Source organism: Pelodiscus sinensis, chromosome 1 (assembly GCF_052426305.1).
Source record: "Pelodiscus sinensis isolate ZL-2025 chromosome 1, ASM5242630v1, whole genome shotgun sequence".
Classification (NCBI taxonomy): domain Eukaryota; kingdom Metazoa; phylum Chordata; order Testudines; family Trionychidae; genus Pelodiscus; species Pelodiscus sinensis.
The window spans coordinates 12466355-12491482 of NC_143052.1; positions in this window are offsets into that span (position 1 = coordinate 12466355).

The window sequence follows — 25128 nt, forward strand, 5'->3', positions numbered from 1 at the left end:
GTGCTGACCCCTGGTCTCACGTGTAGCCATGAAGAGCACTGAGAATTTTGCCAGCTTCTCCCCATTCATGGTTTCAAGCAAAGGTCAGAACTTGCTCTCCTCACTCAAGTCTTAGCTCAAGGGACAGCCTCTGGTGAGCACAAGAGATTTAATACTCATGCTGTGCTTTGGTTTTAGCTCAGCCCGTCTTAGGAGTTTCCTGTGCTATGTACTGTGGTTACTGTAATGCCACCTTTCTGACAACAGCAACGTAAAGGCGTGTGAGGTACAGCCTTTCATCGCGCCCTACAAAGATCGCTGTAATTAAGGCCGCTGTTAATTTGGTCAAGCAAACAGCCCAGGAACATGTGGGAAATGCATTCTGTTGCCCTAAAAGGAAAAGAAAATGATGTGGCACAACGGTGAACCCTTGAAGTGAGAGGCGAGCAAGCCTGCAGTAGTGCTGTATAATCTTCACTTCGCTTCCCTTTCCTGCCATGAAACAGTGCTCTCAAGTGCATCCATCTCATTTCCTCAGCCCCTGCTCACAGCACAATAATGATTCCTCTCTTAGAACCCTTTGAAAGTAAACGCATCTCTTCAACAGCCAAACAGCTCCCCCCCTCCGCTCCACCTACGTGGTGTCAAACCATGTGAGTCCACACTCTGTGTTTTGTGAGTCATGAGAGTTCCACAGCTGCAGAGCTGCGAGCTTTTATGGGTGGATTTATGAACATGATTTATTTTAGGATTTGGTGTTTCTGTTTCTAATCTTCTCAGACGGATCCAATGCCTAATGCAATCAAAGGGAGTCTTTCCCCTGATTTCAAGCAGCGCTGGATTAGATCCTTAGCACAGGCACAAATAAACACCCACAAACAACACAATCTGCATCACATAGGTGCTCATTTGAAATACAACTTACCAAGTTATTCCAGACAGTGATGCAGTATTTGTTAACTTTAAATATAAGTAAACTGACCAGCATTTTAACACAATAATTATATATTATCTGTTGAAAAGTACCCTATTCTAATAGGGTATTAGAGGCCAATATAAAATTAAGAACTGTCTGGGATTTGCTTGTGTACAGAAAGGATAAAGGAAGAACCAACGATCTATCAATGTTATTCTCATTTGCAGTTTCCCATCCACTTTATTTTTACCTTTATCCCTGTTAAAAATCACTTGCAGGGTCCCACGGAGCTTGGTACTTTTCAAGGATATTGGAATCTGGCTGATAATATTTGACTTAATCAAATGGTATAAAACATAAATGAACTACAAAAATGGTTCAAAACACGTGTAGAAGACAGTTTTGAATCATTACTGTGGATCACAGCAAAGGGATCTGAGTATCACATTGCAAGGTTAAACTACTGTTATGTCAGAAGGATGAGAAATGTGTTTGTTATTATGATATAAACAGATATCCTTGCACTGCGTTCAGGTTTTATCACGGAAAGCCACATAACAATGTTTTGCTGTCAGCCATCAATGTAATTTTTTAAAATGTTAATGACTTGGTCTTATACCTGTTTTACGCCATCACTCAGTGACTTTAGAAAACCACAGAGCAGAGTAGTTTTCACATGGTTTTCAGTCTAGCAGGCTAGGTGTCCGTTGTGGGTGTCTTTCAGAAACTGCAGGTTTTAATCTAAGTAAAGGGGATAAGGGCTCAGCACAGGAAGTAAGAAACTATAAGAATCTTTGATTAGTTTGGGCTCCTTTCCTTTCTCTACCCCCGAACAACCCACTGCTGTTACATTTGCACCATTGACCTTGATAATGGGAAGTGTGGGGGGGGGGGGGGAAGGGAGCGTGCTAAGCACAGAGGAGAAATTCTCTGCAAAGCAATCATTTCAGTGTAATTCAATGGTGTAGACTTAGAGCATCAGCTAATGCCTCCTGAAATCAATTAAAAGACTCCATTTAACTTCAGTGGACTTTGGATCAGATCCAGGGTCATCCTTACTCATACTCAGAATATGCAGCTGCAGAAGGCACCAGAAAATTTGGGCTTAATGTCCACACATCTCTTCCTATCCATGTTCTGGGGCTCAGCTTCCTTGGGAAAGGATCAGGTTAACTTAACAGTAAAAAAGACTGCCAGACCTAGTAGCAGAACATCAAACCTGTGGAAAAGCCATTCTGATGGTAATGAAGTCATTTAATAGGCATTGTCCAACTCTTGCAATATACGGTCCATTTCTGAATTTACTGAGTTAGTCTGGAGGACCTTATTTTAAATTTGCTGTCGTCGTGCATAGGGGCACCAGTTTAACAGTACTGGGTAGGGCTCCATAACTTCATAAATCCTAACAATGTGCCTTATCAGGCCCCTGTTCATCAATGCACAGAAGCACATAGTTAGGTGCCTTTTTATTCAGCCACTGGCCACTGCAGCGGGCAGCGTCTGTGGACAGTCAACATCAGCAAAATGTCTCATGTCCTGCCATCTGATTACCCGGATGGGCTGCATATGGCCCGTGGGCTGCAGACTTCGCACCATTGTTCAATTTTGTTGTCATGCTAGCCTGAGACTTTAGAGCCAGCCACAGTGAGAGCTGTGGGAGCTGAAATAGCAGGATTATCTTTTACCTCCCTAAAATGATTGAGTTCACTGAATCCAAAACCCGCACAAGTTCCGATGCAGCAAGAGCCCAAAGAAAAACTGCTTTATTTCATTCAGCAGCTTTATTTTTCTTGGAAGAAAACTACTTTGAGGGCTGGACATTTTCTTCAGAAGGTTCCCACGACAACCCCAAAAGCAGAGTGATTGAATCACTCCTAGTAGTTTTCTTGAAGAAAGAAAAACCCTCCAAATGTCAGCAACTGCATACTTTATTTTAAGGTTCCCTAATCATCGCTTCACAGTTTCAGATCTTTTGAAGCCCCCATTTGTTCTTTTCCTTGGTACTGTGATGAAAAACAATTTGACATACAACTGGTTTTCTATGAACAAAGTTTTTTTTTAAGTTAGTCTTTAGCAATTCATTATTGTAGTAACACCTACATACAGTAGCAGTAAAATGATTTAAGTATAACATATAATCTTTTACACCTTTTTCCATTGTTCTTAGAATTGCATTTGTTTTCATTAGGGTATTACACAGATCAGATTGAGATGGGATTTGTGTGAGTGAGATGATACCGTTGCAGATAATAATGTATTGCATCCGTCATGAATAGCACTAAAAATCTTCAGATAGGGGATTACCATGAAGAAATGATATGCTAGCAGTTTAATTGTTAAGTGCTAATTCAAGTTAGCAAGATGGACTAAGGATGGGTAACAACATTTCCCAATAGGGGGGAAAAAGAAAAAAAATGAAGGTAAGATAAAAAATATTAAGACAAATGCTTTCATAATGCTGCTTAACTTGATTTGTAATAAGGGGAAAAAACAAGATCTTCTGAAAACCAATGCCAGGTTGCTTAGCAAATGCTTTGTTTGCAAGGAGAGTGCAATATGGAAATGCACTAGAATGAAAAATTATTGAGAAGCATACACAGAGAAGCAGTGGAAAAAAAAGAGGATTTAGTTAAAGAAAACACATTGGATAAGATAGAGGAAAAGGTTTGCAAAACAAAATTTTTGATCGAAGTAAAAGTCAGAGGTGATTGAAAAAGAAATTCCGTGAAAATGCCACTGAGCATTTTTTTTCTGAAATTGGAACGTTTCAAAAATTTCCGATGAACACTAGTTAAAAATGGATTTTCCCTTCTTGTACTAAACCGGACCAAAAGAGCCCTAAAGTGGTCCGTGATATGATTTGCATAGGAAAAGAATGTGGTTGTCAAATGCAGACCACAACTTTGTCATTGTCTTTATGCTGTTTTACTCTCCTTAAAACTTTTTATTATCCTTTGGGGCATGAGCTAATCACCAGTTAGGTTCAAAAAGTAATTTCCACCCATGGTGTAGCGGTAGTTCGCAGTGGGGTGCATTATGGGGGGTGGTGATAGCTTTTGATTGAGACTTCAGCACACAGTTTATGGAGATAGATGGACTCAGTTCCACATTGAACTTTGCTCGGTCATATGTTGGAAGTTATTCAAATGGAGCAACTACTAGGTTATTAAACACTCAATACTACTTTAAGTTTCTTAGTATAAATGCTTTTGAGACAGATCCTCAGTTAGTATAAATTGACTTAGCCAATGAGCATCACTGGATCTCAACCAATTTACATCAGCTGGGAATTTAGCCCTACAAGTATATTTAGGAACAGAAAATTGCACATACATGATTTCTTTGCTACTAAGGGATCTCTGTTCTTCTTTTAAGGAGGAAAAAAATCAACAAATTGTTATGATGACAGCACTTTATTCTCCTCATCTAAGATCTCAAAATATTTTTCAATTATTTATTATTACACTTCCCACTGCCTGTGAAGCAGTTCAGCCTTATTATATAAAAAAGCTGGTAAATAAATAAAGTTAGAGGAAGATTAATGTGACTTACCTACAGTTATATGGAATCAGTAAAAGGACCAAGAGTACCTAATTCTCAGTCCTTGGCCTTAACCACTAGACAGTATTGCTGCTTCTCTGTAGTACAGAGGCTAAGGGATTTTAATTATATTCGTGGTCAAGCAATTCAAGTCAGCAAAGTAAAGGACAGAATCTGTTGCCGCTGTGGTTAATAAGAGTTTGGCAACTGATCTGAATAGGACCAAAATCTATTTTGAGGTTGGTGCGTTCAAATCTTCAACACAGAGAATGGACTGATAGAAGGAAAAAAGCTCATTCAAATACATTTTCTTTCTTTTTCTTGAAAACTTCAAGCCCATATCAGGAACCTGCAATTACAGTCTATGGAATCAATTGCACTCTGGCCCCGATACAGCAAAACAGTTTAGCATGTGCTTAGCTTTAAACAACATGAACACTTGGGTATAATTACTGCTCTGTGTTATTTATGAAGAGTGCTGCATTCTCCCTACATACTCTGCTGGGGCATCGCTTCTTCTGTCACTATGCCTGCTGTTTTAGGTTCCCAAATAAAATATTTAAGTATTTAGGTAGCCACATTTGACAACATCGAGGGGTTTGATTTCTTGTTTATATGCATGAATGTATAAACAAGAGCATATTTTTCCTTATTTTTGTATAGCAAAATAAGAAAAATATAGTCAGGTTTTAATTAACATTTCCCCAGAAAAACCCAGTGGGTTAAATTTATGGTATTTTAAACAAAACCAACAAGCAAACAAAACCATTCTGCAAATCTTTTTCAAAAGCTCTAGGTTGGAAAACCCAATCCGTGTCTGGAATTGCCACAATTAGTGCATGATAATCATCAATGCACTAATCTAAAGTAGTTGCATTGGTGTTGAGATGACAATTCATAAGGAAAAAGTTTTGAAAATATTTCATTTATTTTTCAGAATTTTATTAGAAGTCATTATGTGCACCTGAAATGTCATTTCCCCCATAAATTTGGTGAAATTTTAAAAAGGTTATATTTACACAGCAAAATGCCATAGTTGTATGTTTCTGTTGCAAAGCTTCAACTTGAAATAAATAATTTTTAATGAGATTTGATCTCTTTTCGAAGAAAGAAAAAAATGCAAAAACTGGCAAGCTCATTTTAGGTATTAAAGATATTGTTTGCATTTTTAATTCACTATGTTAAAATGTATTATTCTGATACAGGAGTTTAGGAGGAGGTTGCCTATAAATTATGTTACTTTACATTTTATATTTCTCTGGCTCTGCTGTTGGACTTCAGATGCTATTGGGGTATTAATCTATGTGGCAGGCTTATTCTCCATGACTGACAGAAACACCGGGTTTTTTTAAAGAAATTTTACACAGAGCAAATTACTAATTTTGAGCATTATTTCATTTAGTTATAAATATTTCAAAGCCCTTTATGTGATATTATGGGGAGGGTTTTCCGGGAAATATACCAGAGCTGATATTTTGGCAGTAGTTTCTGTCTATCAAACAAAATATGTTAGACAGACAACTTGTGCAAGCAATACTGCGCAAAAAATTGATTTGGGTACCAAACTAAAGCAATTGATAATAATAATAATAATTAGTAGTAGTAGTAGTAGTAGTAGTATTAATTAACAGATTATTAAAATCTGTTTCAAAATGAAAATGAATTTTTGAGGGTTCTTTTACTTTATTTTCAGAAACGTTTTCAATGTTGTTTCAACATCATTTTTATGCAGGATTTTCAAAGTAGTTGAATTTTGACCTTTTTCTAACCAAGCTATTTTGCAATTTCCAAAATATTGTTTTCAAGTTTTGAGGAGAGGGAGGTCGGGAAAGGAAGGTGTCAAAATTATTTTCCAAACTTGATCTGAACTCACAAATAGTTTCAGTGACTCAAAAATGCATTTTTGAGTAAATTTACTATTCACCAAAACTATTTCAGTCAAATCTTGCAAACATACACTAAATAATTTCAATTAGAACTGTATTAAGAAAGGTCTTCAGAAGTCGAAGCAGAATTTTTTCCTAGATATGGGCCTGATCCAAAGCCCATTTAAATTAATTGAAATCTTTACTATTTTTAAAATCCTATGCCAGTAAAATTGACCAAAATGGACCATACATTTGGTAAGGCCCTCTATATGGGTATGTCTACACTACAAAGTTAGTTCGAACTAACCGACGTTAGTTCGAACTAACTTTCATAGGCGCTACACTAGCGCTCCGTTAGTTCGAACTTAATTCGAACTAACGGAGCGCTTAGTTCGAACTAGGTAATCCTCATTCCACAAGGATTAAGCCTAGTTCAAACTTACTAGTTCGAATTAAGGGCTGTGTAGACCCTTAATTCGAACTAGTGGGAGGCTAGCCCTCCCCAGGTTTCCCTGGTGGCCACTCTAGCCAACACCAGGGAAACTCGTCTGCCCCCCTCCTGGCCCCGGACCCCTTAAAGGGGCACGGGCTGGCTACGGTGCCCGTGCCTCAGGTGCAAGCCTGCCAGCACCCAGCCTTCAGACCCTGCACCTGGCACGGATCGAGCCACCCACCCGATGCCCCCCAGCCCTCCCCCTCTTCCTGGGACCAGGCTGGCGGCTCCTGGGAGCTTGCCAGGGACCGCAAGAGGTGGGCATCTGCCTGGGCTAGTGCGGACATTGTGGACCTCGTCCACGATATCCGCACTAGGCACAGGAAAGTGGCCAGCTAGGGCAGGAGAGCTGCCAGCCTGGCCACCCAGGAACAGGTGTGCATGAAAATCAAGGGGGTCCACTGAGACCCCCGACCCTGAGCCCTCAGCTTACAATGGCCGTACTGGGTCAGACCAAAGGTCCATCTAGCCCAGTAGCCTGTCTGCCAACAGCGGCCAACCCTAGGGACCCTGGAGGGGATGGACCGAAGACAGTGACCAAGCCATTTGTCTCGTGCCATCCCTCTCCAGCCTTCCACAAACCTTGGGCACGGACACCACTCCTACCCCCTGGCTAATAGCACTCCATGGACCCAACCTCCATGACTTGATCTCATGTCCCTTTAAACTCTGTTCTAGTTGTAGCCTTCACAGCCTCCTGCAGCAAGGAGTTCCACAGGTTGACTCTTTGCTTTGTGAAGAACAACTTTCTGTTACTAGTTTGAAGCCTGCAACCCATTCCTTTCCTTTGGTGTCCTCTAGTCCTTCTTTATGGGAACTAATGAAGAACTTTTCTGTATGCACCCTCTCTACCCAGCTCCTGCTTTTAGAGACCTGTAACCTGTCCCCCCTCCGTCTCCTCTTTTCTAAGCTGAAAAGTCCCAGTCTCTTTAGCCTCTCTTCATATGGGACCTGTTCCCAACCCCTGATCATTGTAGTTGCCCTCCCCTCTCCCAGCCTCTCTCTTCCCCTCTCCCACCTCCTTTTCCCAGTCTCCCCCAGTTTTGTTCAATAAAGACAGATTCCATTTTTGAACACAATTGTCCTTTATTTTGTACATCAAGAAAAGGGGCTAGGGAAGGGTAAGTGGAAGGAGGTGAGGGAGGAATGGGGTACAAGCCCCCAATGGGGAGGACTGGGCTGGCTCTGCGGGCTTCTGGGTGTGGAAGCTCTCCTGCAGCCCCCCAATTGCCCCCTCTCCCCAGATGGCAGCCTGCGGCAAGTGCAGCCGGTCTGATGGCCGAGTGCTGTGATGTGCCCAGTGTGGGTACTCAGGGCACTCCAAGCCAGGACTGCTTTGCAAGTGGGGCACCCCTGAGAACTGTCTGTCCGGGGTGGGGGTCGGGACCCTTTAAGTGCAGCCCTTGGCTAGCCCGAGACAGCATCTCCACGCTCTAAGTCCTCCTCTGATGCCCTGCCGGCACTGCTTCCGGCCATCCTTAAGCCCGGTTCAGGGTCCACTTAATGTGGACATGCTAGTTCGAATTAGCAAAACGCTAATTCGAACTAGTTTTTAGTTCTAGATGCATTAGTTCGAATTAGCTTAGTTCGAATTAACTAAGTTAGTTCGAATTAGCGCTGTAGTGTAGACGTACCCTATAAGAATAGAAAATTTCTTTCATCTAGTGATCCCAAAAACACACCTCCACTTTATTCCTTGTAAACAGGGTTTGATTCATTCACCTCAAGTTGCTAACACCAGGGTTTCATTTTGCATAAGCAACCAAATGAAAAATGTTAATAGCCACCCACTAAGATGCAGTAACTAACCCAGAACTAAATGCATTCTGAAACAGAGAACTGTTACAACTGAGCTATCTGTCATGCTGATTCAAAATAGGAATTTTCTAAATGGTGGGTGCGACATAAGATTTACGGACAGGTAAAAGAACAGAATTTTTACCCAGGCATGGCACAGAGGCAAATTGTTAAACGTATGAGATTCGAAAGGTCTGTTTTCATAATATCTCCTAATACAAAAGCCTCCTGGGGCAACAAGACAACTTACCTGCCAACTTTGACATTTCTATAACCAAATCAATATTTCAGTGGCCTCACACTATAAATCTGATGTTGATTTGAATTTCCTGAAAGTAACAAATGATCCAATTAGAAAACAAACAAAAAGGTGAGAATAATTATGCTGTTTATTCTTTCATGACGATAAGGTGGGTTTGACAAGACAGAATACTCTTCCTACACCAGAGACTGTCTGCACTTGTAATTGATCTTAGAAGTTAAAGGTTTCCTTTGCATTTTTAACACACTAAGTTAAATGTATTACTTTGATAGAGATGTTAAGTAGCAGTTTGCCTACAATACCACATGCCTTTTGCTTTACATTCCTCTGGCTTACTGCAGAATTTCAGATCCATGGGGGGATATATTGTCTACATATATGGAAGTGAGCCTTGCTCTGTGATATTTTACAGTATCACAAAGAAGTACAGCCTTTACAAATCAATTCAGCGCAGCTCTTTACTTCATAGTCTCATTCATATGGAAAATATGGAAGTGACAAAAGTCCTAAGTGACTTTTCTGTTTCAGTTTTCACCAGAAAGTTTAGTGGTGATGGGATGCCTAACATAGTGAATGTCAGTGAAAATAAGTAAGGATCAGAGGCTAAAATAGGGAAACAACAAATTAAAAAATACTTAGACAAGTCAGATGTCTTCAAGTCACCAGGGTCTGATGACATACAGCCTAGAACACACAAGGAACAGACTGAGAAGATATCTTGAGCCAGTTGTGATTATCTTTGCGACATTATGGAAGACAGCAGAGATTATTAAGGACTGGAAAAGGGCAAATATAGTGAAAAAGGCAAATAAGGACCCTTCCTGGGAATCACAGATCATTCATCTGAATGTCAGTACCTGGAAAGATAATGGAGCAAATAATTAAGCAATCAATTTGAAATACCTAGAGGATAGAAAGGTGATAAATAACAGTCAACATGAATTTGTCAAGAACAAATCATGACAAACCAACTCTCAGTTTTCTTTGACAGGGTTCCAAGCCTTGTGGATTGGCAGGGAAGCAGTAGATGTGGTATATCTGGACTTTAGTAAGGCTTTTCACATTGTCTTGTATAATCTTCTAATAAACAAACTAGGGAAATATGACCTAGATGACCTACTATAAAATGGGTGCATAATTGTCTTGAAAATTGGTCCCAGAAAATAATTATTTGTTTATAATCAAGCTGGAAAGGCATATTAAGTGGGGTTGAAAGTAGATCAGTTCTGGGTCTAATTGTGTTCAATATCTTCATCAATGAGTCAGGTAATGGCATAGAGAATACATTTATAAAGTTTGTGGATAATACCAAGTTTGAGGAGGTTGCAAGTGTTTTGTGAGATAGGATTAATGTTCAAAATGATCTGGACAAACTGGAGAAATGGTCTGAAGTAAATAGGATGAAATTCAAGAAGGTCAAATTCGAAGTAGGAAGGAACAATCAACTGGACACATACAACATGGGACATGACTGCCTAGGAAGGAGTCCTGTGGAAAGTGATCCAGTGTTGTAGTGGACCACAAGCTAAATAGGAGTCAACAGTGTGACACGGTTAAAAAAAATAAGCCAGAAAAATATGGAGAAATTGGAGAAAGGGAAGAGCAACAAAAATGACTGAAGCTCTACAAACTGTGTTTGTTTAGTCTGGAAAAGAGAAGATGGGAGTGGGATAATGATAACGATTTTTGACTTAAAGGTTGTTATAAGGAGGAGAGAGAAAAATGTTCTCCTTACTGTCTAAGGATAGGACAAGAAGCAATGGGCTTAAATTGCACCAAGGGCAGTTAAGATTGGACATTAGGAAAAACATATTAACTGTCTGGGTGATTAAACACTGGAATAAATTGTCTGGAGAGGGTTGTGGAATCTCCCTCACTGGAGATTTTTAAGAGCAGGTTAGAGAAACACCTGTCAGGGATAGTCTAGATAATACCCTGTTTGTATAAGCAAAACCAGGTCTTTGGCTGATGACTTAAAACAACAACAACAAATAGAAAGAAAATCAAGCACTTCACGAGAAAGTTATTATTCAGACACTACTGGCCAAATCTTCCATTGCATTGTACTTTGTGTAGCCATTTACATCCTGTAGAAAGTGGGTGTGAAATGCTACTGAATCAGGAGGAGGAGGCTTTCCACCCACTCTAACATGGTGTAAATGACTGTACAAAGCGCAGTGCAGTTCTGCGAGGCTGTTCTGAATGTTTTAAAGTACGGTTGGTTTTACAGGACCTAATAAAAATAAAACAGGTATTGTTCTCTAACTATTACTGCTCTCTCCCTCACACTGCAAAAGGAAATTGGATCATTTTTATTCTTAGATGGTGGGCTTCATGAACCGACCTCCTTACCTGGCATGGTTCTGAAATTTGAAAGGAATTTCAAGCCTGGCTTACCGTTGCCATTATCTGCATAATAAAGTTAGACTGTAGGTATAGTATTTCTACACACACACACACACACACACACACACACACTTTTTTACAGATGTACAGGACATGCCCCTCCAAAAAACAGAATAAGAATGACTAGAGGAAGGGGGATGTAACTTAGTAAGTGACATCCAGAATGGATCTGATAACGTCAAATGTCTAAATTGAGAGCTTTTGATGAACATCTTTTCTCAGGTAGACAGTGGGGGGAAATATAGATGAGCTGATAAAGTGAGAGTTCCTCCTCAATTTGGCAGAAAAGTTGTTCCTTATTCATTTTTCATCTTGTTTCTTTGTGCTAAATATGAAAAAAAAAACACCAAAAGAAACAAGACAATTGTGTTATATTGTACTAACCTTTGTCACACTTTACAGAAATTTAAGGAGATAGGGTTGGTGAGGTAATATCTTCTATTAGACCTGCTTGCAGGGGCACCTGGACAAGGTGGGAGGGGGGACCAAAAGGGCAGGGCCTCATGTGGATGGGGTGGGGCCTAGGGCAGCCAGCCCTTCACACTGCCCAGAGCATGGTACCCCCTGTCCCTCAGTCCTCAGACCTGCATGGAGCATGAAGCAGTGATGATTTAAACGGTGTGGGGCCCCAGCCTCCTAGCAGCAATGGTGGCTGGGAGTCCCAGACCCCTTTGAATCACCGGGCCTAAAGGCAACTGCCCCCTTTGCCCCTCCCCTTGTCAGTGGGCCTACCACTTCCTGTTGATGAAAGAGACCAGCTTTTCAGCTTTCACAGAGCTCTTCTTTGGGTCTCAGAAATGTGCTCAGATTTCTACGCTGCGATTAGGCACCAGTGGCTGGCTTGTGATAGCTGACTCAACTCATGTTAAAGGACTGTTTAATCTTGGTGTAGATGTTTGGGCTCTGGCTACAGCCCAAGCGCTGGGATCCTCACTTCCCCAACCTCACAGGATCCTAGAACCAGGTCTTCAGCATGAGCACAACTGTTTATACCACAGTCCCTTCGCCCAAGCCTTGAAAGCCCACGTCAGCTGTCATGAGCTAGGCCTGGGCTTTTACTTGCAGTGGAGACATACTATGGGTATGTCTACACTGCCACCCTAGTTCGAACTAGGGTGGCTAATGCAGGCATTCGAACTTGCAAATGAAGCCCGGGATTTAAATATCCCGGGCTTTATTTGCATGTTCCCAGGTGGGCGCCATTTTTAAATGCCCGTAGTTCGAACCCCCTGCCCACGGCTACACACAGCACAGACTAGGTAGTTTGAATTAAAGCTCCTGCAAGGAGGTTTAACGGTAGTTTGAATTAGGAGCTTTAATTTGAACTACCTAATCCGTGCCGCGTATAGCCGCGGGCAGGTAGTTTGAACTACGGGCATTTAGAAATAGCGCCCACCGGGGAACATGCAATTGAAGCCCGGGATATTTAAATAATCCTCACTTCATTAAAATAAACATGGCCGTCGTGCTGTGCCGATGATCAGCTGACATCGGTGTGCCGACAGTTTCACGAGGCTTACTGGAGTGGTCGACAAAGGCTTCTCTTGTGGACTGTGCCGCGTCTAGACTACTGCACTGCGTCGGATCAGCTGATCGTTGACACAGTGTGGCAGCCATTTTTATTTTAATGAAGTGGGGATTATTTAAATCCCTGCTTCTTTGACTCTGCCGAGTAAACTACTTTACATGGCTGCGTCGATGGAGCCATGTAGTCTAGACGCACCCTAAGGTGCTGCGGGCCGCTTCGCTGTTTTTTAATTTTTTTCACTGAAGAGGTGTTAACTGGCCACTTGGCCTTGAATGGTCTCTTGCAACATGTGGACACGGCTTGTCTGGTCTGTTCTACCCTTCCATTTACCAGTCACACTCTCTCACCAGCAGAAATAGGTTCCATAAAACATAAATCCATAGACCAGTGCCGGGCTGCAAACTGATGGCTGCCGGGCTGCGATGGCTTTTGGGACTGGGGTATATCATCCAGCACCCCCCTCCTGCTCAGCTGGCGGCTGGGAGGCAGCCCAGGGTTGCGTGAAGGGGCAGGACAGTGACTGGAAACTCTGGGGGCAGGGCTAGTGGTGGGGATCTCTGGAGATGGAGGGCTGTAAGAGGCAGGGGGGCTGGCACTGGGAGGCTCTGGGGGCAAAGCTAATACTGAGGGAGGGGTCTGGAGGTGGGGTTAATATTGGATAATGGGGCCTGGAACTGGGGGGTGGGGACAAGAAGGGATTAGATGCAGTGGGGCTCTGGAAATGGGAGGTCCTGGGGGGTCTTGTGGTGGGGGTCTGTAAGAGGCTGGGGGCTGGCACTGGGAGCTCTGGGAGTGAAACTAATACTGAGGGGCTCTGAGGGTGGGGTAATATTGGGGACTGGGGACTGGCATGGGGAAGCTCTAGGGGGGTTGGATGCAGTGGGGCTCTGGAAATAGGAGGCTGGTACTGGGGCATCTGGTGGTGGGGGAGCAGTAAGAGGTGTGGGGCTGGCACTGAGGGATTTTGGGGGCCTGGGCTTTTGGTGGATCAGTTACATTTTATTTGCATATTTGGATATTTACCATTTACATAATGAATATGCAAATATACAAATAAATGTTACCCATCCGCCTAAAGTTTGTGAATGGGTTGGCTAGCTCATGGTTTAAAAAAGGCTGGGAACCACTGCTATAAAAAATATTAGCCCCTTGTTTCTCAAGAATCCTCAGCCCAACACAGTTCTACTTTTCACAAGGAGTAATGCTATTTCCGAAGTTGCAAGTCCAAAATAATGATAGTGTAGACGCTCCAGTGCCACTAATTCGGACTAATTGGCCTTCAGGGTTATGTCTAGACTGCATTCCTCTGTCAGCAGAGGGATGCAGATTAGGTAGGTCGACATTGCAAATGAGGCAGAGATTTAAATATCCCGTGCCTAATTTGCATAAAAATGGCTGCCGCGTTTTGCCAACTCAGCACTTTTTCGGCAAAAAGTGGCAATCTAGAGGGGGATCTGACGAGAAAGAAAGCCTTTTTCGACAGATCCCTTATGCCTCCTGCAAGGAGGTTTACAGGATCTGTCGAAAAAGACTTTCTTTCTCGACAGATCCCCCTCTAGACTGCTGCTTTTTGCCGACAAAGTGCTGAGTCGACAAAATGCAGTGGCCATTTTTATGCAAATTAGGCACGGGATATTTAAATCCCTGCCTCACTTGCAATGTCGACCTGCCTAATCTGCATCCCTCTGTCGACAGAGGGAAGCAGTCTAGACATACACCAGGAGGCCTCCCGCAGCTTTCCAGAGTGCTTCCTGAGACCCTGATGCCGAGGCAGGTTCTGTTAATATCCACGCACTACCTTGGACTACATTTAGTTCTTCCCTGTAGTGAGGACACGGAATGTTGAATTTGTAAAATTGGGTCCCATAAGGCAAATTTAGTAAATTTGAAATAATTGCCTGTTGTAGACATTGCCGTGGAAAGCAGGACTACACTACCATTATTTTGGACTTGCAACCTCGGGAATAGCATCACTCCTTAAGAAAAGTAGGACTACAGAGTTCAAATTCCACGGCATCTTATTCTAGAATAATGGGCTTGAAAGTGTGTACGTATCACTTAGAAAATCGACCTGGAGGGCTAATTTCACACTAAGGTCCTAGTGCAGGCCAGGCCTTATGTGCTACCGGACTACTTGTTGTTCGTAAAAATAATACTCCTGGATCCAACTTAGTAGCTTTGTGTCCTCTGCACCATGCTAGGTAGCACCTCCCAAGTAATTAAAATAGAAATAAATAATTACATCACAGATGTCTTTCTTCCTCCTAGCTCTACAGAGAAAATAGCTGCATTAGTTGCTATTTATTTTTACACTTGTGTGGAGACTTTAATAATGGAAAAGCATGCTAAAGATATACAAAACCGAAAAGTGGCAAGACGTTTAGCACAACGGGTTAGTTTCTCAAATATTCGTTATGAAAGTCTGTTCTATTCTTGTTTAAAAATCTTCCCCACATTCCATTACAAAACAGAAGCAACACAAGCCAAAGTCAAACTTATCATGTAAATTGTTGCAACTACGGGTCTTACACCTATTTTCATACCAGAATTGAGGAGAATTTTACCACTGATGTTAGATTCTGATTCAGAAAAGAACTTAAGCACATTTCTAACTTCAAGCATAAGTAGTTCCAAATAAAATCAATGGAACTACTTACCTACAGAAACTTCATCATATGCTGAAACATTGCTGAATCAACGCCTTAAAGGGAACAGAAAAAGTTGCACTAGTGACTTTCTAATAAATGAAATATTTTCAAATAAATAGTTCCCTGGCTCAGGAGATACAATCTGATGAACTTTAGATTGCATCTATTCTCATTAAAGCTTTTTCTTCCTTTGATTACATTATCTCCCCTCCTCCCCTTACTAGCCACATTTGGATTTTGAATTCATGTTTTATTTATTCCTTATCAAATCCACCAAAGTTTCTGATCCATTCCTTCACCAGGTTAGGCTTCAGTAATCGGTAACATGTAGATTCTTGTTTCAAAGCAGATATTAATGAACAGATTTCACTCAGCCCATGCTACATCTGATTGGAATAGACAGTGGTGCATTTCAAAAGAATCCAGGCCCACAGATCACCTTAGCCCTAATTTAGGTATTTCTCTGTTTCTAGCCCCACAAAGACATTAGTGAGGGAACTATAAAGGCAGGATTTCTTTGACTGGGTTCTTTGCAACAGAGTCAAGTAGAATAAACTTTTAGAAATGTAAAAAAAAAAAAAGCCTAAAATAAAAGGGTTGGATTTACTTATGCGCTTTGAAGTGTTTCTTTGTAGACAGCACATCAGTGTGTGTAGGAAGGAGAGGAACCCGAAATAATTTAAGAAAACAGTGAGTTCTGTCTTTGAATTATATAAAAGGAGTTGCATTTGATTAATTTATTTTTTACATAAACTGCTGAATAATCACGGTCTCTAACACACTGGGCCCGAGCCTTCTCCAGTTGCAGCCAATAGGAGCTGTGCTACACTGAGAGCAGAAGCAGGCCCCATGGTTTTCTCTAAGAAAATACATTTCAAGGCAACCTGGCTGATTCTGCTTATCAGGCCCGGCCAAAGAGGTTGTGGGGCCCAAGGCGGCATGTTGTGGTTGGCTGCACCATGTGGCCCGGTGTCTCCCAGCCAGGGCAGTGAGTGAGCAGGGGGGCGCCAGGCAACACAGGACCCTGAAGGCACAGGGCCCAAGGCAACCGCCTTGCTTGACTTGCCCTAAGGCTGGGCCTGCTGCTGGCCCATTAGGAGCTATTTCCTTTGAGACACAAATGAGCTGACACTGTATTGCAGAGAGCAGTCATCAGGAAGGAATCACCACTTTAGCAAGGAAGGGACAGTTTCACATATAGCCAGTTCAACAAATTGGAAGGAAGAACAAAAGGGTCAAATATGTAAACTTGTTCACATTAACTCTTCCTTCTGGGCAACTAAAAAAAAAGGCACTTCCTAAAAAGCTGGGCTGGGTTACCTGGGTTACTGCTGTGGCCGGGCCCCCCTCCTCAGCTGCTTCCCTCACTGCCCTGCCTGCCCCCTCAAGAGGAAGAGGGGGCAAATAGGAACAAGCAGCAGGAAAGCAACGGGGGAGAGGGCAGACAGGAGCGAGCAGCAGGTGGGAGGAAGGGGTGGAGAGGAACAAGAGGGGGGCAAAGTGGGGAGGGAGCAGAGCAGAGGGACCCACAATCAGGGCCTCAGGAGAAAAGAGAGGAGGCAGAGGAGGGGCTTCGGGGCAGGGTGGGAGAGCAGGGCTACAGTCTGAGCATTGGGGACCCTCCTGGGTTTGGGCCCAGCATCACAGCATCATTGGTGCCATTGTAAACCCAGTGCTGCTAACAAGGGACCAGTTAAGCTTCAAAACAGCATGGTGCTCTAGCAGGGGATAATTACAGCAATGGTACCTGAGATTTACACAATGAATATTGGTCAGACCATAACTCAGTCATCTTGAGTCCCCGTCACATCTGACCACTGGACATGCCGCCTGGAAGGAATCTCTCCGGCAAAACACAAAGAGATAGAGCTTGACACTGTGTAACCAAGTTGGGTTGTGGGGCCCTGTCCCATCCAGTGGCACGGACACCACTTGGAGAGGCTACCTCTACACTACGAGCCTCTTGTGGAAGAGCAAATGCAAATGGAGCGCTCATTTGCATATGTTGAAATCTCATTTGCTTTTCTTTTTCCTTTCCCTTGTGCGCAAGAGGTTTTTGCACAAGAAAGGACTGTGTAGATGTTGCCTTTTTGCACAAAACCCCCTTTTGTGCAAGAGCCGTTCTTCCTCATTTTGGGGGGAAGAACAGCTCTTGCACAAATGGGGTGTTTTGTGCAAAAAGGTGCCATCTACACTGCGCTTTTTTGCACAAAAACGTCTTGTGCAAAAGAGAAAGGAAGAGGAAATGCAAATGAGAACATAACATACAAAAGAGTGGTTAACTGTCACCAGGCAGATTTGAACCTGGGATCTCTGGAGCTGAGTATAGGAGTTTCTACCCTCTGAGCTAAAAGCCAGCTGGCTCCAAGCCCATGCTGTAAAGGTCTCTTGATCTTAACTGTTGTTGTGGTCTATGTACCACTTCCATTGCTCAGTAACCACACTAGGTGTGTGGGTTACATACTTCCCCTAGGTGAGGAAGCACATCCCAAGCTTCAGAGACCCACTTGAGATCCTGGATGAGCCCCCCACTTGTAAACACCACCAAGTGGATTTGAACCTGGGTTTTCTGGAGCTGAGTATAGGAGCCTCTACCCTCTGAGCTAAAAGCCAACTGCCTCCCAGCCCATCCTGTGGCGATCTCTTAATCTTAACTGTTGCTGTGGTCTAGATACCACTTGCATTGCTCAGTAATCACACGAGGGCTATGTCTACACTCGCGGCTTCTTGCACAAGAACGGCCGTTCTTGCTCAAGAATCCGCAGAGCATCTACACTGCCCATCCGCTCTTGTGCAAGTAAATGTACAGTACAGTGTGATAAGAGATGGCTCCTTGTGCAAGAGCTATGCTGTTTTCTATCAAGTTTAAGCTCTCTTGCGCAGGCGGTCTTGCGCAAGAGGGCAGTGTGGAAGTTCAGCAAGCGCGCACTTGCGCAAAAATTGGCCTCCAGTGAAAAACACAGGTGGCCTCTCCTACACGCTGTACAGGCAATCACCACTCGTTGGTTCCCCCTAATTGCCCCCCCCCCTTAAAGGCACAGGCATGGAGCACAGCCATTTGCATCATACCAAGATGACCTCCGGGATGTGGTACACCCCCATGTCCAGGCGGGTCAGGAGGCACCTAAACCGTGCCTTTGGATGGCCAAAGGCGCACTCGATGGGATTGCAGGCCCAGTCCAGGTGGCTGTTGAAGGTGGCCTGGCTATGGTCCAGGTGGCCGGTGTATGGCCGCATCAGCCAGGCCATCAAGGGGTAGGCCACATCCCCCAAGATGCATACTGACATCCTGACATCCCCAATGGTGAATTCCTGCTGGGGGAAGTAGGTGCCCACCTCCAGCCTGTGGTACAGGCCTGAGTGCCTGAAGATGCGAGCGTCATGGGCCTGCCTGGACCACCCCACATAAATGTCCTGGAACTGGCCCTGGTGGTCTGCTAGCACCTGGAGCACCACGGAGCAGTAGCCCTTCCAGTTTATGAACCGGGTCGCTTGGTGCTCTGGATCATGGATGGGGATGTTGGTCCCGTCTACGGCTCCCCCACAGTTCAGGAACCCGAGGCTGGCGAAGCCGGTAATGGTGGTGTCCACGTCCCGGGGGCAGATCACCCTCTGGAGCAGCACGTCATTGATGTCATTGTCAACCTGCAGAGGGATGCATGGAATGAACACAGTCCGTACATGGGCTCCTGGGGTGTGCTCACCTTCCCTTTGATGGCCCCTCCTCCCACGCAGGCCAGGGCCCCCCGGGATCTCTCCCTCCCCTACTAGTGGGGCTGTGTGCAGGAGGGACAGCGTGACCCTCTGTGTGTGGGGCTTCCCCCTGCCCCTACAGCCTTCCCCTGCCCGGTCTGGCCCCTTCCCTCTCCCAGGATGAGCCCATGGTCCACGGAGGGCCTTACCTGCCGGACAACCAGGCCAACGGTGGACCTGCCCACCCCAAACTGATTCACCATGGAGTGGTAGCTGTCCGGGGTGGTCAGTTTCCAGAGGGCAATCACAACCCTCTTCACCACGGCGATGGCGGGGCGCAGGCGGGTGTCCTGCTTCTGGAGCACAGGGGTGAGCCAGGTGCAGAGCTCATGGAATGTCCCCCTGCGCATCCAAAAATTCTGCACCCATTGCGGGTCTCCCCATTGTCCCAGTACCAGGGGACAATGGGGAGTCCAGCAATGGAAATGCTTTTCCGTTAAAAGCATTTCCGGAAAATCATGCCAGTCTAGACGTAGCTAGACTGCACAACAGAACAGCATCGATTCTACTACCTTGGGTCCCAGAGCATAGAGATTTAAAAGCAGGACAGCCACCCATGCTGTGCGACAGATTCTAATTGGCTCGTGTTTGGATTAGGTGCAGATTAGCCCCTGGGCACCATCTTTGTCTGGTCTTTGATTCTTTCCTCTTCACTCATAAAACAGCTCTGCATGCACATGGAGCGGGCAAAGAGCTACTGACATGAAAGCTGAAACTGAGTGGCTGCTTCGCTGATTTTCGCTTTGCAATCCCCATTTGGTAAATTCCTGTTTAATTGCTCCCTCCAAGGCCTGGAATATTTATAGGGACGTGCATGGCAGCAGCTTCAAATATGCAAAGTTAAATGGGCCACGTTATTTTAGAAAGGTGCCTCCTGAAATGGTTAGATGGAGCTATTTCACTGATGTCTATATCAGGTGCATGCATTGTCATTTCAAAGGGCATGCAGAAAGACAGAGAAAGGAGGAGCTGTCCTCCTGTAGCTTTATTTAACTAGTGCCTGAGGTGGGTGTAGTGTTTAGAAAAGGGAAAAAACCATGAGGACAACTGGGTTCTTTTCCCATTTATGCCAGTGATCTTGTTCAGGTCACATTACCTTCTCTGGGCCTTAGTTTATTCACTTCTAACATAGAAATAGTACATGCCTCCCTCAGATAGTCTTGCTGAGTAGACAACCTGGCTTTCCTAGAAGAGGCGCTGTAACATGAAGAATTTACTTTAGGTGCCTAAATCCCTTAGGCTGATTTGAAAAAGTGTGCAACCCAATGAACAGGCATTTCCCAATGTATTTATTCCAAATTGCTGTATAAACAATAGACACATAGCACAACTGGATGGATATAGTATTCTCCACAGAATAGCACTATGGGGAAGGAAAGCACTGTCTAAAGACACTTGCGCTGAGTAAAGGTCCATGGGATTTTCAGTGTCCTTAAAGAGCGAGAAAGTCCTGGGCTTTCATAAATATAGGCCCTTGATGTGCAAATTATATTTCTCATCACTATTTTATCGGGTGTAGTTGCAGGTAAGTAACAATAAGGACCCATACCTGAAGAAGAACTCTGTGGAGCTGAAAATCATGTCTCTTTTGCAACCAAAAGATGGTCTGGTAAAAGATACTTCCTCACGTACCCTGTCTTTCAGATAAGAATCCAATGAGTGTGTGTGGGGGGGGGGGGGAGGGAGGAGAGGGAGGAAGGGAGGAGGAAATTGTGTCTTTTTAAAGTCTCTCACATTGTGCATCTGGCAGCATTTGTGTGGTAAGTTTGGGTGTTTGGCTATGGTCAGTTTTCCTGGTTGCTGAGGCAACATAGCAGCGGGGAGATGAAAATCTTTTGAAAAATAAGAAAAAGTGGTTGAAAACTCACAAAAAAAGGGCAGGGCCCCTGTAATACCTGAAGCTAAAAACTTCTGGGCGGTGGTATTTTTAAACTAACTTAGATGTGGTCTATACTACAGCCCTATATTGGTAGGACTATATCATTCAAAGGTGTGAACGAAATCCACCCCTTTGAGCAATAGAGTTTACTGACCTATCTCCCTATGCAGACTCCACTATGTTAGCAGGAAAGCTTCTTATGCCAACATTCATTGGCTATCTCTACCCTATAGCCTGGATTAATGCTCTGAGATTGATACACCGGTGGTTGATTCAGTGGGTCTATTGAAGACCTGCCAAATTGACCATAGCTCACTCTCCCATTACTTACTCGACGGAAGAGGAGTAAGGAAAGTTGACAGGACAGTTTCTCCCATTGACCCCATGTTGTAGACCCCGCAGCAACTTGACTTAAGTTGTACATTGGCTCCAGCTACATTACTCACATAGCAGGAGCTGCATAGCTTAAATCGCTTTCTACTGTAGTGTAGATGTAGACATAACTACCACTTCTTGAGGAGGTGGCTTAACTACACCAACGGGAAAACTCTTTGGGTATGTCTACACTGCAGAGTTTTTTTGGAAAAATGACCATTTTTCAAAAAAACTTCACTTACGTCCACACTGCAATCACGTTCTTTCAAAATAAAAATATCGAAAGAACAGAGGGGTTTCTCCGACATTGGTAAACTTCTTTCTATGGGGAAGAAGCCTTTTTCCAAAAGACTTTTGGAAAAAGGCGTGTGTGGACGGGGAAGAGAGAGTTCTTTTGAAAGAAGAGGAAAGAAGAAAAAGCACAGGTGACCTGTCGGCCACTCCGTCTATAGTAATCACAACTTAAATGCGAGATAGCATTCATTCAGTGTAGACGCTATCATTTGAAAAAGCAGATCACTTTTTCTATGCACTTTTACTGTGTGTACGCTCTTTTTTAGAAGACTTTTTTTTTGGAAAATCTCTTCCGGAAAAGCTTCATCCAAAAGAAGCCTGCAGTCTAGACATAGCCTTTGCCTTCAGCTTAGATTATCTTCAATAAAGTAGTGGCATAGCTGCATTAGTGCAGCATTTCAAGTGTGGAGTTGCCATTACATTTCAAGTTGACAGTGTCCGTTTGATTTATATCCTTGTGGAAATGTCCAGTGTGTTCCAGACAGAAGGAAAGACAGAAACAAAAAGGGAAGCAGGTTTAGGGGAATAAAGGTTTCAGGAGAAGTGTGGGTTTTAATCCCAACATGCTACAGATGCTCTCTGTAAATTTTGGCTTGAAACATGACTTCTGAGTCTCTGTTTCTTCATCTGTAAAATGGGAATAGTAAGACATCCCGTCCTCACCTGAGGATAAATTGGTCACTGTGAGGATCGGCACCCTCAAAAAGCCTGTAAATTCACTGAGGGTGTGTCTAGACTACAGAGTTTTGTTGACAAAAGTGGACTTTAGTCGACAAAACTATACCTGCGTCTACACTACCGCTGAGTTCTGTCGTCATAACGTCGACAGAACTCAGCAGTTTTGTCGATGCTGGTAAACCTCATTTTACGAGGCATAACGCCTTCTGTCGACAGAGTTCTGTCGACAGAAGGTGTTATTGCATGTAGGGTTGTGTCTAGACTACAGGGTTTTGTCGACAAAGCAGCTTGCTTTATCGACAGAACTGAATGTAGTCTAGATGCTCTTTGTCGACAGAAGCTTTGTTGACAGTATCTGTCGACAAAACTTCTGTCAACAAAACCCTGTAGTCTAGACGTACCCTGACATTATTTAAATGCCAATGAATTTTGTCCTGTGGCAAGGCCATTGTGTAAGGGTTAGAGTTTTGTTTTACTGTCCTTCGAACTATTAAAGGACAGAGTCTGTGCTAAAAGACTTGGAAACTGAGTGTCATGAGAATCCTTCCCATTGCCCTGATCCTTCAAATCCTTATTTATCAGGTGGTATCCCATTGACATGGCTGCTTCTGCACATAGAATCATAGAATACTAGGACTGGAAGGGACCTCGAGAGGTCATCGAGTCCAGTCCCCTGCCCTCATGGCAGGACCAAATACTGTCTAGACCATCTCTGATAGACATTTATCTAAATTACTCTTAAATATCTCCACAGATGGAGATTCCACAACCTCCCTAAGCAATTTATTCCAGTGTTTGACTACCCTGACAGGTAGGAACTTTTTCCTAATGTCCAACCTAAACCTCCCTTGCTACAGTTTAAGCCCTCTGCTTCTTGTTCTATCCCCAGAGGCTAAGATGCACAAGTTTTCTCCCTCCTCCTTATGACACCCTTTTAGAGTATGTCTACACTACAAAGTTAGTTCGAACTAACGGACCTTAGTTCAAACTAACTTTAATAGGCGCTACACTAGCGCTCCGCTAGTTCGAATTTGAATCGAACTAGCGGAGCGCTTAGTTCGAACTAGGTAAACCTCATTTTACGAGGATTAAGCCTAGTTCGAACTAGCTAGTTCGAATTAAGGGGTGTGTAGCCCCTTAATTCGAACTAGTGGGAGGCTAGCCCTCCCCAGGTTTCCCTGGTGGCCACTCTGGGCACCATCAGGGAAACTCTATTGCCCCCCTCCCGGCCCCGGACCCCTTAAAGGGGCACGGGTTGGCTACGGTGCCCGTGCCAGATGCAAGCCTGCCAGCACCCAGCCAGCAGACCCTGCACCTGGCACGGCACAGAGCCACCCACCCGATGCCCCCCAGCCCTCCCCCTCTTCCCGGGACCAGGCTGGCAGCTCCCGGGAGCTTGCCCTGGACCGCAAGAGGCGGGCACCTTCCTGGGCTAGTGCAGACATTGTGGACCTCGTCCACGATCTCCGCACTAGGCAAAGGAAAGTGGCCGTCTAGGGCAGGAGAGCTGCCAGCCTGGCCACCCAGGAGCAGGTGTGCATGAAAATCAAGGGGGTCCACTGAGACCCCCGACCCTGAGCCCTCAGCTTACAATGGCCGTCCTGGGTCAGACCAAAGGTCCATCTAGCCCAGTAGCCTGTCTGCCGACAGCGGCCAACCCTAGGGACCCTGGAGGGGATGGACCGAAGACAGTGACCAAGCCATTTGTCTCGTGCCATCCCTCTCCAGCCTTCCACAAACTTTGGGCAGGGACACCACTCCTACCCCCTGGCTAAGACTACTCCATGGACCCAGCCTCCATGACTTGATCTCACTTCCCTTTAAACTCTGTTCTAGTTCTAGCCTTCACAGCCTCCTGCAGCAAGGAGTTCCACGGGTTAACTCTTTGCTTTGTGAAGAACAACTTTCTCTTACTAGTTTGAAGCCTGATACCCATTCCTTTCATTTGGTGTCCTCTAGTCCTTCTTTATGGGAACTCATGAAGAACTTTTCTGAATGCACCCTCTCCACCCAACCCCTGCTTTTAGAGACCTCTATCCTGTCCCCGCTCCATCTCCTCTTTTCTAAGCTGAACAGTCCCAGTCTCTGTAGCCTCTCTTCATCTGGGACCTGTTCCCAACCCCGATCATGTTAGTTGCCCTCCCCTCTCCCAGCCTTTCTCTTCCCCTCTCCCACCTCCTTTTCCCAGTCTCCCCCAGGTTTGTTCAATAAAGACAGAGTCAATGTTGGAAGAAACGTTATCTTTATTTTGTATATCAATAAGAAGGGGGGCTAGGGAAGGGTAAGTGGAAGGAGGTGAGGGAGGAATGGGGTACGAGCCCCCGATGGGGAGGACTGGGCTGGCTCTGCGGGCTTCTGGGTGTGGAAGTTCTCCTGCAGCCCCCCAATTACCCCCTCTCCCCAGATGGCAGCCTGCGGCAAGTGCAGCCGGGCTGATAGCTGAGTGGGGTGATGTGCCCCGTGTGGGTAGTCTGGGCAATCCAAGCCAGGACTGCTTTGCAAGTGGGGCACCCCTAGAACTGTCTGTCCGGGGTGGGGGTCGGGACCCTTTAAGCACAGCCCTCAGCTAGCCTGAGACAGCATCTCCACGCTCTAAGTCCTCCTCTGATGCCCTGCCGGCACTGCTTCCGGCCATCCTTAAGCGTGGTTCAGGGTCCACTTAATGTGGACATGCTAGCTCAAATTAGCAAAACGATAATTCGAACTAGTTTT